Source organism: Stylophora pistillata, chromosome 6 (genome assembly GCF_964205215.1).
Source record: "Stylophora pistillata chromosome 6, jaStyPist1.2, whole genome shotgun sequence".
NCBI lineage: Eukaryota > Metazoa > Cnidaria > Anthozoa > Scleractinia > Pocilloporidae > Stylophora > Stylophora pistillata.
The window spans coordinates 26,737,337-26,753,556 of NC_142524.1; the positions used below are offsets into that span (position 1 = coordinate 26,737,337).

At 38.7% G+C, this 16,220-nt stretch overlaps 1 pseudogene; it reads left to right on the top strand.

Annotated features, from left to right (window-relative positions):
* Positions 1-3,440: 3,440 nt before the first annotated feature.
* On the top strand, positions 3,441-11,757 carry LOC148729188 (uncharacterized; annotated as a pseudogene).
* The last annotated feature ends 4,463 nt before the right edge of the window (positions 11,758-16,220 follow it).

The following is a 16,220-nucleotide window of genomic DNA, read 5'->3' on the forward strand; positions in this document are numbered from 1 at the left end:
TCATCTTCTTTCTTCACTCTTCTTCAAGAAGTTAAACAGTCAACGACCTGTACCTTCCATGTCATTTCGTCCAGTTGTTATTGTTGTTTCGCCTTTGAAAGCTTCTATTCAAGATCAAATGAAAGGGAGCACCAATAGCCGTAGGTTTATTTGTGACTAAATTCAACACTGGCACGTCAAATTATGTAAACAAAGGGAAGCGAACAAGTACGCACAATCGCGTGCACATATTTCTCCTCTTCTGAAGGAAATAGGTACTAGAAAAAGAGAGATCGGTTAGACGAGCACAGAAAAAATTGTGTACCAATTTTCCTGGTCATAGACAATGTCTTCGCAAACATATCCGACAGCGGCTGAGTCGATCGAAGGTAGCTCATTTTGAAAGAAATTTCTCACCTTTTGTAAAAATTCTCGCAACTCAGAATCGGCAAAGAAGTATCTGGGACCGTCGAGACGTAACAAAAAGCAAATCTGGCAAAACACTATCGAAGATACAGTTGTTTACCTCTTTTCCAGGCAAAGACCGCATTTGTGTTGGTATTGTTACGAAATTTAGACCGCGACGGCTTCTCTCAGATTCCCTTGCATCATGGCTAAGGCGCGTGACACAGATTGTGATATTTCTGTTCATCGTTTCGCCGTTTCGATAGAACTCTGACTTCCGCTTATCACCGTTTTGAAAGAAACAACATTTTTCAAGCATCTTTCGCAAGGTCTACATAATAGATGTGGAAAAAATTTTTCTTGTCGCAACGGCCGGCCATAAATGTCCTTTGCAGCGGCGAGCTATGCGCGATTTCTTTTGCTCAGATGTTATTCAGGCAAGATACGTCTCCAACTGATTTACAAAGCCTGCAACAATTGATATTTACTGTAGTGGAAGATTCATTGATCCATTTGGGCGTTTGCTGAATATTCTCAGTTGACATTCGGTTCGAAGCGCTTCACGTGTAGTTTGTTTTGATCGCCGATAAGCTACGCTCGCCAGTGAACTAAGTGGAAAGAAATTACCACTCATTTTCCCCACCCTCAAACTGCCAATTTGAAATCTGCTAAAATCTGGAAGACACGTGACCAGCCTAAACCAGGGTCTATCCTCGCTTGCTCCGGGGGGCGGTAAGATGAGAGACCCTGGGAACGAGGTTGGTATGGAAGGGATCGGAGTTATTGACACTACTTACTTGGTCTCATTCCATGGCCTACGACAAAGTGGTAATCCCATTTATCAAACTTTAAAGTCGTGTGTGGGTTAAAAACATCTTTTTTACTGAATCCTTGTCGAAATATATATTTAAGCAGCAACTAAGAAAGGTGCTTTGTTTTCACCGTAGCCAGTACCGGGGGAAAATTGTTATCACATTGACATTTTCAACCCAAAATTACTTTAAATTTTATCTCTGTTGTCCCTGTTAAGTTAAAACATTCGCCCTCTTCCACCTCTCGCCCCCCTCGCCCCCCCCCCCCCCCCTCTTCGCAAGAGAACATTTGTACTGTGATTTCCTGAACCTTTACATACAGTCAGACAACATCGATCGGAAGTATATAAACGATGGTTACGAAATATTTCTGTCTTTAAAATCCCCTGAAGAGTGTGCAATCAGGAAAGAGGCTTGTAAGGATGAAAGCGTAGTCTTTGTATTTTTCTAACTTAACACACCTGTGTGTGTGTGTGTGTGTGTGTTTGTGTGTTTGTGTGTGTGTGTGTGTTTTGGGTGCCAATTAAGCATGCAATGTTAATTGAAACAGTGGCATACCCAAGCGTTACCTTTACAAACTTTAATAATTAAGCTCACGATAAATCTTCGCCTGGAAACAATTTTTTGTAAGGCCATCTCAAAGTAATCAGTGAAGATGCTTAATTCTCCATCGCCGAGTCAAACTCAGTGGTAACCTCACAGATCGATCTGGGAGTTAAGAATATTGAAGACATTATAAGGAATATCCCCTGCAAGTTAAAGATTTTAATTAAAATCCTGTGTAAACCTAAAGCGAACATACAATTTGTAACCATGCCTTCATATTTTCAAGTCCGCTGGATATGTCAACTACACTTAAACCAGATTTTGCGTTTTCCCGATAATTCGCTACCGAATTTTTTAAGTTCAGCCCTTAAGGAATAAAAACTAGTCTAACATTTATAGCTTTTGACAACTAAAAGCGGTCTATTGAAACAGGCTCTTTAAATTGCCTAAATTTTTTTTCTAAACAACAGCCGCCTCCACACAATGATTTTGCTTTAGAAAAATAAGTACTCCATTGTCTAACAATTGAGAGAATCTCGTATTAAATGTTTACAGGTCCAATACCTTCATACAAACGGCCAAATCCACAGGATCATCCCAGACTCTTCGTTGAAAGATTGAGATTCAAACTTTACTTTCTGTAAACGACTCGCATCACAAATTCAAAAACATCGAAAAAAACTTCTCTACTAAAGTTTGCACTATTATATGTATGTCGTAACCGATGCTAGTAGAGAAAACCGATGGATATTAAACTTTATGTGTTCTTCTTGTAAGTCAATCTAATGCTGTATTTTCTACAAAGTTGGCGGGCGCGTATACTAATTAATTCCTATTGAATTTTCAGATTGTTCTATTTCTTGCATCAATAACTTCAGTTAATCGAAGCTCAGGGCAAGGTATGTGTTTACTATAATTCAAATCTCACAAATGAGAATTGAAAGGTACATATAGGAAGAACATAGCGAATCCATTAGATACCTTGTCAAATTAGAAATGATTCCTTAATTAAGAGGCTGTCTCTTAATTGGTACCACGTCTACTGCAGGTACGCGTCACTAGACTACCAAAATACGCAATACTAAAAATTATTCTGTAGATGGCTTTTCTTGCAGCCGCCGATATCCCAGCAGCCAAAGCCATTTTTCCTTTAAATAGTTTCTTTGAAACAAGGGAGATAACTAATAAACAACCTCAAGGCATTCCTGGAGAGGTATCCTTAGCGACCCATGGGGATACAGGTGGCTCTTACCAATTTTTCGAGCAAGCGAACAACTGCATCGAGCATCGAGTTCCCAAATGATGGAAGATTAGACTTGAGCAACTCTATCACGCTGTTAGGTTGGCTGTATCTTGAAAAAACATACGACGGGCCCATATTCAATTACAAAGCCAGTGGTGAATGGGCCGTTCACTTTTGGATAGGCCGGCATGGAAGTCTTTACATTCACTTAAATAACAGACAGTTTTCATCTACATGGTATCTGTTTTGGACCAATCAACCTTTGGAAACGCACCGATGGCATTATGTCGGTAACTCTCACGACTACCGCTACTGGAATGGCAAGTATATGGCCTAACTGAGTGAGAGTAGCACGGACGAATATCGGGGCCGGCATAACGCTGAGTACGCAGGATAGCGTGAGAGTTAGTGTCAAAGCAGACGATCCCCATTATTTTACTGCAAGAGTTGCTGCCATGCAGTTTTATGCCGTAGCCTTAACAGCAGAGCAAATAGTTAAAGTAAAACAACTATGAAGAATGAGTTATGCTTAGAAAATCTATGCGTGCCATTTATTTATACTTGTATGTGTTCAGTGTAGTCAAAGTGGTGGGTTAGTTTTCTTACAAACCTTTTACTGATGATTTATTAATTAATTCCTTATAAAGCTCCACGCATTTCTGCATGTGTAAAAGGCATCTGTAATGGTTGAGTTTACTTTTAATCTTCATTTTGTCTTTCCGCGTATTTCACGTAGACATTTTAAAGCGTATCACAAAGTTTAAATCTTCACGAGCTTGTTGTCAGAATTTGCGGCCTTCAATTCTTATTTTTCTTAGATAAAGACGAATGTCAGGACCAAAATCACAACTGTGACATTAATGCTCAGGGTAACAATACTTTTGGCTCGTTTAACTGCTATTGTCTCGGAGATGGTGTGATCTGTTCGGGTACATACTGCTGATTAACACCTGTGATACCACGCGGAAAATAGAACTGTGCGACTATGCGTTTTGTGATATACCATCTGTCAGATTGTATGTCCACATGATACAAGATAAGAATTTAGCTATCTGAAACACACTATGATTTCACTCTCTCTACATTTTCTGCAACAAATCATAATTTCAAAGGAAGTTGGCAAAGTTCTTTTGTTTGAAACGTGTAATGATTTCACCTTCTTTATATTATTTCTGTTTAATTAGGAAAACAAAATATACATATAATGACCTCTAGATGAATTAAGTTCGTGGTTGCGGAAAGAAAATGTCTGAAAAATTTCACGAGAGTTTAATAGTTAGGTTCCATTTATTTTTCTTCAATGAAAGTAAACTCCAAGCACAGCTGGAGAGGAATTACATATCTGAGTCTTTAAAATATATAAAAGGAAAAGGAAGACTTAGAATGTATTTCCTGAAAAGCAAGTTTCTCTAGGGACGAGCCATCCTTTATGTAGAATGTCAAGCTTTGCTCGTTCTTATACTTTGTAATGGGAGAAATGTGCTTTGGTTTCTTTCCCCAACGCTGCAAGAAGACGGCGCGAATATAGTAATGGTTCTCGATTTTAATTGGCTGCTTTCATCGCTCGATTGCTTGATTTTTACGTTTCATTGGTTTACTTTACCGGGCTGAGGTAATTTAGCCAGCCAAATTCTCCATCTGAACCCAAATATGCGTCCCACTGCCCGACAAAGTGATAATGACAGTAATTCTGACCACCACACCTTTAACTCTTCTTTTATAAGATACGCATCTACTGTAAGTCCCCTGTAGAAGAACTACAAAAACTTGAATAAAAAATACTTTTTTGTAATGTTGTTAGGTTATCAGTATTCACAAAACTTTAACCATTTATCATCAGCATCGTTGCCCTTATATGTCGAGAGTAGTAGCTTGTTTTTGTGTTTAATCGTTTTTCCTTTTTTGCGTAGATATTGATGAATGTACCACAAATGTTGTCAACAACTTTACCGGGTGTGACTAGACCCGGAAAGGTTAGTGCGAACAGAACACAAGGTCCATGCGAAGCACCACCCCTCCCCCCAACTCACCCTGGATAGATACTGCACAAAGATAGACCACAACACCGGGCACTACGTGCCCTACTCTTTTCGAGGAGTGTGTGGGTTCTTTAACGTCCCACAAATTCAAATCACATCTAAGGGCTTGTGAGACGGGACCTCCATTTATCGTCCCTATCCGAGAAGACTAGAACGTCTAACGGTTTGCAGATATTATTACAAAGACAGCACTTTCTACTCAGTTATTTAAAGACCCTGAGTGTTGGTCCGGCCGGATTCGAACTCTCGACCTCCCCCACAACAGTCCGGCGCTATACCAATTGAGCTAACCGGGAGGCGGTTGTGCATAACTGCGACCCATTGGCATTTTGTGGTAACACAATTGGATCTTTTAACTGCACGTGCATTTCAGAGTATGAGGGAAATGGCACTGCTTATGAAGGTGAGGAGTGTCTCCAGGTAATGTCCTCACGACTAGCTATTTATTTTCAAGGCCATGCACTGTTAGCCAAGATGACACATTCCTGCTAGTTGGTAGCAATTAGTGGTGAGCTCTGTTCGCGAAGCTTAAGAATAAATTCCCCTAAAACTGAAGCTCTTTCCTTTGTTTATACAGATGTTGCTGAATGTGCAATTTCTACTCATAACTGTCATGGATTTGCTCACTGCTTCAACAATCTGAGATCCTTCAGTTGTGAGTGTCAGAAAAACTACGTTGGAGATGGGATATCATGTGAGCCCGTTGGTAAGTCTCAATCTGATTTAAGGCCGTTTTCGATGAGAACTTGTCAGTAGTTTTTGTTTTTGGCCTTTTAACCACTGGACAAGTAAATCAAAGGAAAGAGAGGAATTTATAAACGAATTTAAAATTAGGCCAACTTTTGCGAGATTTATTCGCAAGACGAATGCGCCTCCGTTACACCTTTCACGGACAAAACAAAGAACCACTTCTGTTTCATATCAAACTGAATGCCACCGGTTCAGTCTTCTATCGCCGTTCAGAGCTACTTGGAAAATTGTCATAACGCTACTTGCAGACTGCATCTAAGCCAAAAAGTACTTTGTAACGCTATGAGGTCACAGCTCTAAAAGAGTTGAAACAAACTCTGCTTTAAACCTCACCGAAGCAACACAACAACAGTCATCCTGAATAAGACAGAAAAAACAAAAGAGGTCAAAGTGCAACTCAACAACAGAGTTCACTTCAAACATCTCAGAGCACCGATAGTAAAAAACACGTAGGAAAAGGTTAATGAGATCACTGACCAAATGCATCGGGGAAAATTAACACAATGATGGCTTAGAATGGCTTTCACAAACTCCCAATATCCGCCTTCGGATACACAATTAGCCATTGCCAAAAACTACTTTTACTACTCACCCGATCATTTCTTACAAAAAAAGGAAAATGTCTCACGACAAGCAAAAATACCGTTCGAAGGCGATAAAGAGATGCGATCACAAAAGCCACATGGGAAGTCTTTGCCGTTCTGTGTTTATCTTTATTCGCATGGCAAAAATTCATCGTTTGTCGGCGCAAAACTATCCTCAGAAGCTTCAGATGATTTCTGGGACAATTCATCGTCTGAAAAAGTCGACATTTCCCGACTGATAACGAAGCAGTTCTCAAAAAAGTAATATGTGTTATTCTCTGTGCAGTGAACAAAGCGAGTTGTGACAAAGTAAAGCATAAGTTCGCTGAGCCTTTGACGTCATGATGATGTTTTTGCGGGCTCGGCTGGAACATCTTTTCAGCAATGGCGGACGATTTTTTGGACAACTTTGAAGCGGTAAAAATTGGTCATCGAAGGTTTGGTTTGAGTTTTTCATGGCATAAAGGGTCTTAAATTGACCCAATTTAGGCCAAAATATAATGGTCAATTTTCGTCTCAGGGGCACTTTAAGGGTAGGAGACGTTAGTTTCCCACGCACGAGATTACTGTGTGGTGGATGTCCTCCGCTGGGGTGAGATGGGTGGGTTTACTGGGCCCGCAGTAATTGGCGTAAGCTGTTGCGGTGTCTCTGCCTGTCTGCGAATCTAGTAAATTAAATTAAATTAAATGCTTTTGATTATGGTTTCATCGAGGTTATAGCAGCGCCAGTGCGAGCCATCATCGATGGAGGAAGCAGTGTACCATAGGGATCCAAAAACATTATAATTGTGGATGGATCCTTGAGTTACAATGCTGATATTGGTCCTGGAATACACAATGGACTCAATTTTACTTGGACCTGTCGCACTGACTCTTACACTGACAACACTCATTTCGGTCCGTTTCACGGCAAGAGAAACTTATAACTCCACTCACGATTCTATTGATCCAAGTAAACTTGAAATTGATCAGATTTACTTCCTACGGCTAAATGTGTCTAAGAATGTGAGAAGTTCTTTCACTGAAATACCGTTTGTGATAGCTGCTGGAGAAGCCCGCAGGTGACACTCAGGTAAGTTTTCTTTTAAGCATTAACAATCAATGTTTAATGATGTGCTTTTGAAAGAAGGAAGAAAGGATGTTCCTCAGAAAGTTATATATTAAGAATAAAGGATTTTGTTCATGTACACAAAGCTTCCGTGCAACAAATGCAAAATAACCGGACCGAGATCCAAGGTGAACAAACAATTCCGAATCAAAGTAGAAACCTATGGTACCTATTCACATTTAAATCATATATACATACAGCAGAGCAAATTGATAGAGTAAAATATTTTGGCCTAGGTAACTATGAAGAATTAGTTATAATAAGGAAAGCTTCCGATGGCATTTACTTCTACTTGTATGTGTTCAGTGTATTCGAACTGGTGGGTTAGTTTTCCTACGAACCTGTTACTGATGATTTATCCATTAATTCAAGTATACAAAGGCATCTGTAATGGTTAAGCTTAGCTGCTATTTCTATTTCGTCACTTAAATATTTCATGCAAAAATTTTAGTGTGAATCAAATTTCGATAACAGAATTTAAATCTGCACGAGCTTGTTGTCAGAATTCATGGCCTTGAATTCTAATTTTCTCAGATGAAGACAAATGTTAGGACCAGAATCACAACTGCAACGTTAATGCTCAGTGTAACAATACTTTTGGCTCATTTAACTGCACTTGCCTCTATGGCTAGTCAGGAGATGGTGTGATCTGTTCGGGTACGTACTGTTAAATAACACCTGTCTTACCACGCGGAAAATAAAGCTGTGCGACTATGCGTTTTGTGCATCAGACCATCAGTCAGATTGTATGTCCACATGATACAAGACAGGAATTTGGATATCTCTGGTTCAGTTGGTAAATTTTTACGTTGCTTTTTCTACATTTTCTACATTACATCATAACACATTTGCCTGCTGTTTCCTTATGTACCTCGTTATCTTGAGTTTTGCAAGGAGGGCTGACAAGCGAGATGAAGACAAGGTACGTTTATGATTTTTATTGCTTCCAAAGGATTTCTTTCATATTTCGCATGTTTTCATTTTGAGATTGCTATTCCACCTGAGAATTGACAACCTCTTAAACCCTCAGTCAAGTATTTTGCATTGCTCTCACCGCAGAATCGGATGTATTATTGTTTTCAGATTTGTTCTCCTCAAGTGATACCACTTGATGAGGAAGGAGCGTATTGCTACGATATGGTTATAAGCACCGGCGTTTGGAAACATTCTGCAACAACCGCCAGCATAAGCATTAGCATCAAGGGCGAAAATAATGAGCAGAGACAAATTCTATTGGGAGAGAAAAAGGACACGAGTAAGTTGTTTGGACGAGGGAGTATCAATGGCTTTGTTCTCGTAATGGCAGAATCATTTAGTACATTAAAAGAGATTACTTTGGAGCACGATAATTTTGGAAAAAATCCGTTTTGGTTTGTGTAGGAGGTAATGGTCAAAGATTGACAGACAGAGGAAAGGTGGGTGTTCCCCTTAAATAGATAACTTGCATTAGAAAAAGATGACGGACAGATAAAGGTTACTGTGGACAGCAAAATACCTACTGCCTTCTCTGATCAGATTCGTTCACGCTTTGCGCGAAAAACTGTCGACAGTCACTTGTGGATGTCAGTGTTTGGAAAAGAGTGTAGTAGTACCTTCACACGTGTGCAAAGAGCCTCATGATGCCTTTTAGTTCTCTTTAGTGCAATAATAGCTAATGCCATGTTCTATAACATTGGTGGTGAATCCAACGGTGCTATACAGGTCGGGCCATTTAAGTTCTCTTGGAGACAGATATTCATCGGAGTACAAAGCGGCACCTATAAACATCATTATTGTCTTCTTGTTTAAGTCTAGCAGACCAAGAAAGAAAGGGAGCGCAAAATGCCAAGTCACAGACGAGGCCCAAAGGCTTTTGGATGAGATAACAAATACCGGCTGTGCTTCCTCATTTCTTTGTATATATAGGCTGGTTTCTTTGCGTCAGTGCGACCATGACAGCGGCAACTTTTACGCTGTTTTACAGTTTAATGTGGGGAAAGGAAACCTCTGAGCAGTGGCTTGCTTCTATTTTAATTTCCATTACACAAGATATTTTCGTTGTACAACCTATGAAGGTTATGATGGTAGTAATCATTATGTCTTTCCTCTTGACCAAAGGAGCAAAAGCAAATTTGAATAAAATAAAATGATTGACATCAATCCATTTGCAGTTGAAATAGATTTTTTGGATGAGGATCTCAAACAGCGCCATAAGCGATATCAGCAAGAGAAGATGAGGGAGAGATCGAAAAAAGAAGCTCACTTAACAAACATGACGAGAGGCATTATTCTTCATTTAATATTCGTTTTTCTTCTGGCCATCTCATCGTATGGAAACAAGAATGGAGATCGTTTTCTGATGACAACTGAGATAATAAATCCATTTAACAAATTTAATCTGCTAAGATCTCTCTTTTTCCGAAACCATGCCTTTTTATTGGTGATTGTAATTAATTTTTTCCTGTCCAAAAGCCTTTTTTTCAAGGCAACCCTTTTACAAAACTGCTAAAATTGCAAAATTTTAAACTCGTTGACGTTTAACAGCGAACTACATTGGTCAAAGTCCTTTGCATTACATTAACATTATGAAACTCAAGCATTCGTACTATTTGAAAACGCATGTTGGAAAAATTAACAAGTGACCTATGAAAGAAAACAACATGTAAGAGTTGGCGCAACTCAGTAAAGTTTTAAGTTCAGTCTTTGTTCACGATGGCATGGAAACGACTGGCTTGTCCCTAGACATTTTAATTTATAATTACCTAATCATTCTAAGCAACATATGGTAATCTGCGGTCTTTCCTCGCACTTAGGTAGCACGGAAAGCCGTAAAGCTCTTGAACAAAAGCTCATCTTTCAGACCGGCAGTCTAAATCCCACAGGGATCAACGAACGCTTTTCATTCCACTAATTTATTCGTGTTTTTCTCGTTGCCATGTTCCCACCAATAACGTAGCTCCATTTTCTGCCTTTAAAAGCACACAACCACAACTCCTCTATTCGCTCCGACGAAGGGCTAACGCTCGAAACGTCAGCTTTTGTAATCGTTACGGTGGCCAATTTACCATTTCAACTTCGTAGATATATCCAAATTATTCTGTACCTTTACGAGGCCATAGCTACTGGTGCAGCTTACACATCAAGAAGAATCGAGACACTCGAGTTGTACAGCACTGAGTCGGGAGCTCTGGTGTTTTTCCTCGTCGGCCAGTTTCTGTTCATGGAAATGGTTCTCTTTTACTTCATAGTCATGTTAGTTCACCTTTATCGACAACGCTTAGGGTTTTTTAAGTCTGTTTGGAACGTGGTTGAATTCTTCATGATCATTTTCTCTGTAGCCTCTGTAGCATTTTACATGATTAGAGCTAATAGCGTTTTAAACACCAGCAAAGACATTAAAGCCAATCCTTACGAAATTGTGCATTTTCACAAAGCCTTGGATTGGCTCAATGTAGAAAATGCGTCTATTGCTGTAGCTGTTTTTATGGTGACAGTCAAGCGTCTAAATTTAATTCGTTTTAATCCAAACGTACTATACTTGTTTTCATATTTTCGGCAATCTATAGGTTATCAACTCTCGTACGTGTTCTTTCTGATCGTGTTTAATGCATTTATCGTTACAGGCATGCAGTTATTTGGTGGTATAGTCCTTGAGTATTCTAGTTACCTCAGGGCTGTCATGTCACAATTCGTATTCTTGTTAGGAAAAGCGGTCCCATTACAACAAGCTCTTCGAAGCGACAAACCCTTTATTGGTCCCTCGTTTGCATTTTTGTTTTGTCTATCTACGACAGTATTTCTGATGAATATGTTGGTTTCTGTACTATATGAGTCATACGCTGACGCCGAAATGAACCCCGAGGAAAATACACAAGAGCTTGAAATGGCACATTTCATTGAAGAGCGAATGAAGGAAATGTTCCATGATGGAAGTAATCGGACTGAGTTAAAGTTGTTTTGCGATGAGGCAACGTTCGCCAACATGTGTCTTTCTGAAGCAGAGCCTTTCTGTTTGAATTCTAAAAGTATAATACAGTGTACAGAGGAACGAATGCAAAAAGTGGAGAAGAAACTACTTGTTCTTTATCGACGAGCAGAAAACATAGAAGCTGATCATTTTAAGGAGGAAAATGACTTTATGGAAATACTTTATTCAATGGCAAATCCCTCTAGCTGATACTCATATAGACTATCCTCAGGTGATCCCTGAATGGAGAGTTTTTTTCGTAAGGTACTGATAATGGTTTAGTTTCGCTTGTGCTGTTTTGTAAGAAGAGAAATAAAGATACCTCTAGTGCAAGGTTTGTGAGTACCTAACCCAAATCAACTCCATGATATACGTAACTTATTCATATTTTCCTTTGACGATATTGTTTAAGTGTATCTCCTTAAATAATTAAAATATAACTAGTTTACGCTTCATCGGCATTGTATGGATAAAGATAAAATTTGTTCGGCAGTAGCCTTCCGTCCCACTTCCGTTTAGCAGTCTGGCTACAAGTTCAGATTTCTTAAGACATCGTTCAAACGCAGTCGGTATTTTCGTATTTTCTCGACTTTTTTTTTCCAGTGCCTGTCGTCAGCAGTTTCATTTGCCTTCTTTAAAATCCTCACAATTGCATATTCGAGATGAAGGTCTTCTAGAATCGATTTACTCCGATGGCATCTTATAGGACCTCTGATAGGCTTCACCAGCCTGTCCTTGGTTAAAAAATAGCATACGATTATTGCAACTCCCAAGCTGGGATTTGCTCGGATTTTTTCACATTTACCCGCCGCCGTTTGAATCACTCCTTGGTCCACTTACGACTTGCAAGTTATGGTATAGCTTTGAATAGCAACGCATCTTTGGCTTTCCTCTTTCTTAATTAACTATCCTTACAAAGCTTTTGGTGTTTTCACATCTGTTGTAACCAAGTAATTTTCGGCAATTCTAATTGTCTGGTGTGGCCATTCATTTACAAAAAGTATTTCAGCCTGTGATTTCTTCTTACATAATCTACTTTTTTCTATTTTTTTTCTTTCATTTTGAAAACACGGCACTTTAAAAGTCCAAAACTTCAAACGAGGAGCCAGCAGGGCAACTAAACATAACAAGAGATGGGGACAATCCGTGAAATCGATCAACGCGCGTGTCAAAGATATTGTGACACTGGCGTGTAATCGAATGTACTAGGAGTTAATAAGCTCAGAGAAACTTTAAGAAGGGCCTCGTAAATGACACAATTAGTAAGCGCTCTCCTTCATCGAGCGCTTAAAAGAAGATTCGTCCATTGATACCCTTGGGAAGATTTAGAAACCAACGTTGGAACGATTTTTTTAGCGATATTGAGCGGTATCGAAGGATAGGGTACCAAAAAGTGTGTATTGGGTTATTTGCATCTTCTCATCCAGTCCATTTCAATAACCACCAACATGTCAATTTGTTAAAGACTCAATCAAGCTTTGCGGGAATTTAGATTCATGGATACACAAAGTCAGATTTTGGATCAAAATTAAATATTCTTTTTCTAAGGAAGTCCTGTTTTGATACATGAGGTCGTTTTAGTCATAACGAATAAATTGTTTGTGGGAAACTGTGTCGATTGAAAACTGTCTTAATGAACCCCTGCTTTCATTTTTGTCAGAATATCCAAACTGACCGTGCCTTGTTATTAATAATTTAATAACCATTGTAGAGATCACGTTTTTAGCCTGGGTTTTTTAGCACAATAACATCACAATTGTAGGTTATCGTTCACATTTACAAACTCGTACACTAACACAATACAATATGTATGCCAGCTGTGAACTATTTTAATACTTAATTTTACGGTTCCAAGAAAAAATCCCTCGAAACTCAGAGATAAATATGGAAAAGCTTGTGGAACCGATGGAAAGCCTAAGGATACTTAAGTACTCTGATATGTGCGATCATATTCATTAACATCCTGTCAATAGAGACAATCAAAAAGTGAATGTACGAAAGTGTGTTTTTTAGGGAAGTCGCTAAGCGTCGCTCGCCTGCTATTTCACTTGTTTTCCATGACCAATGGCCTGAAACAGGCTATTTTAATGAATACAAAAATCAAAACTCCATGAAGAGGTAAAGAAAGAGACGATTTAAGGAGGTGATTTGTTTGATAACACCAATTAAGTCAAAAGAAAACAATTAAATTTCCTGCTACCTTCAATCTAAATACTTTGTATTTTCCAATCGCCCATATTCCAACCAAATACATTATACTTTTTCATTCCTTTGTACGTAACAACACATCCTTTGAACGAAGACTGAAATATCCATGTGCAAAAAGCATCGCTGCAGTTGATAGGAAACTTGCTTCATTTCCCTTCGTCGATTGCTTAGTACTTCTAGAATGTGCGGTTTCATGGCCAATGCGAAACTGATAAAAAATTAATGTTGGTTTTCCTTCAATGAAATCTAACCACGGTGGGATTAGGTAAACAATGCCCAAGTAACAAAAATGCTTCGGCTCGGTTTGGGTTGACGAAGTGACAAGATGAATGTTCAAAGGCCCTTAATTTTACTAAAGGTGAGCTGGCTGACCCTTGAATAAGTCTTCTTTTTAGACTGGTACACTGAAGTAATAAACGTTTTTATTCACTTTCAATATAAAGAACTCCTCCTTTTATAGGTTCAAATCTTAATAGTGCTAACTAGCAAAGGCTTGGCGAGTGGAGGTATGTTTTTCTCGCATAATTTTGTACTAAAGGACATTTTAATATTAAAATGGAGAAGTCAATTCACAGGGTTTTATCGAGATTAAGAAATTTGAAATATATAAACGCGGCATAATTTGGGTAACTCACGTTGGTAAAGCCCATGTAAATGCATTTATTTTGTTTGTTGTCTATCGCCTTTTTCCAAGGGAAGTTTTATGGTATTACAAACTTATATCGCGAGCATTTTCCGTTTAATATTGTGTTTTAACGGAACAATGGTCCAACAAATGTTTGCAAGGTTTTCAGGCTTTATAAAGCAATACCAAGACGTTGCTGAAAAAGATGCCGCTTAGCAATCAGTGAAGAAAAGAACTTAACACTTAACTTTTCAGAGAACTGAATAATCCATAGACATCCTCGAGGAACATGAAAAATTCTTACTTGGCCGGGAGAAATAAAAAGCATCTCATCCAGCGTAGGCGAACTGCATGCTAAGGTCTAAAACAGAGTGGTTTGGACGAGGTGATTGAATTCCTAAGTATTTTCTAAACTTAGAAGAAACAATTATCAGAATTAGTTAAAAACTGAGAAACTCGAAATAAACGACGGTAGTACAATAGAAGCCCATTAAAGATACAACGGAAACAAACTCTGTTTGGCTCACAAAACTTTTTGGTGAATCTTCTAAGAATTCAACTACTTTTTCTTCAGCGATGTATCGTGAAATTAAACATCGAAGAAAAATTTAAACAAAGTGTGTAGGAATATTAAAGATAATTTAATGTCCAGTGGCCTGAAAATTGTTTTAAAAAACAAGTCCTTAGGTCCTGAGGTCCTTAGTGCCTCTAGGAAGATTTTAATAAGGCAAAGGAAGAAACTTTCAGTTACAAGTTCATAAAAGGCAATCTTTCAAAACTCACAAAGGCAACGTATCGTTCTAATGAGTCATAAGAAAGACAAAGATCTGCCTCACTTGAAAATTAAAGTCCTTTATCTTTACCTGGTGTAAACTACAAGATAACAACACGAGCGCTAGTTTCGAGAATGAAGGTGATCCCCCATTCTATTAGCGACGCACAAGCTGGTTACATTGAAGGTGGATTTATCGCAGAAAATGTTAGTAAAATGATGGATACACAAGCTTTACTGCTAAACAGATTATCGAGGATATAACCGCTATTCTCGATTTTGAAAACGCCTTTGACAGTTTATGAGCTTTTCTGTTGAGGAATATGGAGTCCTTGAACTTTGGCACAGATTTCAGGGAACGGATCCAAGTAATATTTAATAGTTATATACCGAAATGGAGGTGGCTGGTAATGGATATTTACTCGCAATACAAACTGTCCACCACTAGCCAGCGATACTGAAGTGAATCCTTGTTTTAGTACACACCAAACAGTGAGATACAGCTGTAATACTGCACAAAATGGTGATCATAATTCATTTAGACCTGCAGTGAGAATAATATTTTCATTCTGAATAGCATTCAGAGCCTGCCTTCGACGCTATCCAGTGTTTTTGTATGTAATACAGCAGTACTGTGCAAAAGTAATGCAAACGATGGCGCGCTTTCTTCTTGCGTTATACCAGAGATATATCGTTCATTTTGTGACATCTTAGAACGACAAATGGACGAGATATCGGAGCTTTCCTGCGATATCTCGATTCGACGACAAGTCGCCACAAAGATATTCGTAGTGTGTGTGGGACATTATCACGATATATTGCTTCAGTGAAATATCGCTCCAGCGATTTATCGCTGAATCAGGAATGACCCATTGTGATATATCGTTCCAGCGATGTATTGCCTTGGCGAGTTTTCTTACGGCGAGAAATGTTCGTCTACTATATCTTGTTCAAGCGAAATAATTATACATTATTCAGATTCCTTCTCCCACAATTTTGTGGTATATGTAAGTTGTTAAATTTAGTGTGTCAGCAAGACTAACATTCGATGACAGCGTAGTCATAAGATACACGCAATTATGCTAAATGCACCAGTCCAATACGTGCTTTATTTGAAGTTCGTCGCAGCATTATGAAAGGAGGCAGGCGACGTTATTTTTTAAAACAAATGATTTTATTAAAGTACTGTTCACCACTTCTTAT